The following is a 2,842-nucleotide window of genomic DNA, read 5'->3' as shown; positions in this document are numbered from 1 at the left end:
CCCAAAAGCCAAATGAAGTCGATCGATGCATTGTTTCGGAGTTAGATTACATTTGTAATCGTAAAAAATCATTGTCCGAAAATTTTCTCGCGAAATTTCCATTTTCTTACAAAATAACTTCTTTTAAAATACTATGCAAACAAAAGTAGTTGGCTTGGGTACAAACTGTCAATTGAATTATAGGTTAAAAACATCTAATTTTATGGATATGATAGTAGCAGAACGTTGGTGCCACTGGAAGTACTAGATTGCAGAAACTTTTCCAGCAGCCTATGTATAACAAATATAATAATATAAGTATATATAGTGTAAAATATATTTTTTATTATTCTTTCCATTTTTTCGTTTTAGAGTATACAGATATAAAATACGTATATATATACATATAAATGTACGATACATAAAATGAAAAATAATAGTAATACATAATAAATAGCACTATATAGAACATAATAATAACAAGTATGTAGATTGTATGAAAATCTTTAAAAATGTAGAAAGACATACACGAAGTACAAATTAAGATAATACATAAAGCATAATAATAGTAATACATATACACTGTTTCAAAATATAAAAAATATAAAAACATAATAGTAATATAAATGTTGATATATATTATACATATATTACAAAGGTATCCCCCAATGCCCCCAAGGTAATGTCTCCGTCGAGTCCGGTACGACGTATCGTTTGTCATCGTATAGACTCAGAGCAATTTTCAATTCGGATATCGTGTATACCTCGTGCAGTTTAGATCGTATACACGATTGACGACGAGTCGTTTCGATCTCTTCGTTCAACCACTGCATGTAATTGTTGAACGTTCACGCTACAACGTTACTCTTTACGCCTTTACGCCTTTTTAGTTTCTTTCTTGCCATCCATCCTCACTTCATACATCTACGCTCTGAGACCAACAAATTTCGTCCTTCATCAAACCGGGTACTTTTTTGTTCGCGCAGAAGCATACCGTATGCTTTGTCCGAATAATCGCTCATGTCGAATCTAGCGATATCGCGTTTCATAGTCTCGTAAACGTCTTCGCACTCGACGCGGTATATACGAGGGTGGTCCCAGAAGTACCCGACCTGACGTACAAATGGCGGTTGTTGTATAAAAAAAATCACTGTAGGGGAAAGCACCAACTTTCTAAAGCTTAACTATGAAGTTTGAAGACGCTACGTTGTTCAGTATTTGTTTGGCAGCCATCAATAGTGGACGATCTCAATGAATTTGCAAAGATGGAAAAAATTATAGTCATCGTTATGTGATACAATACTTTCATTTAAAAGGTCTTAACCCAACCAATATCAAAGCCGAGCTGGATTCTATTCTGGAGGAGTCTGCTCCTTCGTTTACAACAGTAAAATATTGGGTGGCAGAGTTTAAACGAGGCCGTACGAGCTGCGAAGACGAACATCGCAGTGGTCGACCAAGTGAGGTGGCCAGAAATGGTGAAGAAAATCCACAAAATGGTATTGAGTGACCGTCGATTGAAAGTGCGCGAGCTAGCAGACATGGTAAACATTGCAAAAAGTGCTGTACATCGCATATTGGCTGAAAATTTGGAGATGAGAAAGCTGTGCGCAAGGTGGGTACCGCGCTTGCTCACAATCAAACAAAAGCAGCGTCGAGAGGATATTGAGTTAAAGTTCGAATTGCTTCCCCATGCACCCTATTCGCCAAATTTAGCCCCCTCGGATTATTTCTTTCCAAACTTGAAAAAAATGGCTCGGTGGTAGAAGATTTACCAACAATGAAGAGGTGGAGTCTGCGGTTAATGGCTATTTTGAGGAGTTCAACGGTTCTTACTAAACAGGCCATCGAAGCTATTGAACATCGCTGGGAAAAGTGTATCGAGCTAAAAGGAGACTATGTTGAGAAATAAAGATATTTTTTCCCAAATTTTTTGTGTTTTCTTTGTTAGGTCGGGTACTTCTGGGACCACCCTCGTAAAACTGTCTGTGTCGGTGTACATAATTTTACATTTGTCGCGAAATAATGATAACATATACTCGTGGTGAAATTCAAGCAGACTTTCGATATGTCGAGTATACACATACCCACGTAAATGGGTTGAACTTCACCTCGAGTTTGCGCAGTTCGACGGCGAGCAAAATCATTTCCGCAAAGACGCTACGGCTCTGGAAATTTATTTTGCAATCATTGCCTCCGCGCCGTATCGTCCATCCCATTTTGTTAATAATTTTACGTCGACGTAGTTGCGCACATTCTCCATAGTTTTATCGAATACCACGTTGTTCATTAGTTTATACAAATTTTTCTCGAAATCATTTTTCGCGCGCGTTCTGAAATTTGTATTAAGTTCAATGTAATCGCGAAGCCATGGAGATTGCGCAAATTGTAGCACCCGATGGATCTTTGTTATGCGAAGACCTTGACGAGTACATTGCTGCGATAGTGGATGACGTAACGCTGTTATCGTATAGCGTTGCTAGAAGTTTATGTTCGCGACTTATCGCGCGTCGGACAGAACGACAGATCAGTGTGTTAGTCGTGTAGATGCTGTGGATATTCGAGATCGACTTCGAGAATGTAACTGGTGAGCGTATCCAGAGCAATCGCGCTCACGTCAAAGTTCGTAGCATCTTCGACTCATCAAAATTTGGCGTATGGCAATAGTTGACACATCGCCCCGTATAAATTGTTAACGTCGTAGTACATCAAGTACGACGACGGTTCCGATGGGTCGTACGAATGCATGTACTTGTTATTAGCTTGCGCTTATCTGCCTGAACATTGGCCAAGACCACCGCTTATACCGATGAACATGATCATGTCAATATCAGTGAGCAACTCAAACTTTACGCGCGTATGT

This window comes from Trachymyrmex septentrionalis, unplaced genomic scaffold (genome assembly GCF_001594115.1).
Source record: "Trachymyrmex septentrionalis isolate Tsep2-gDNA-1 unplaced genomic scaffold, Tsep1.0 scaffold5, whole genome shotgun sequence".
Taxonomy (NCBI): domain Eukaryota; kingdom Metazoa; phylum Arthropoda; class Insecta; order Hymenoptera; family Formicidae; genus Trachymyrmex; species Trachymyrmex septentrionalis.
The sequence above is the reverse complement of the archived record's forward strand: the minus strand, read 5'-3'. Positions refer to the sequence as shown.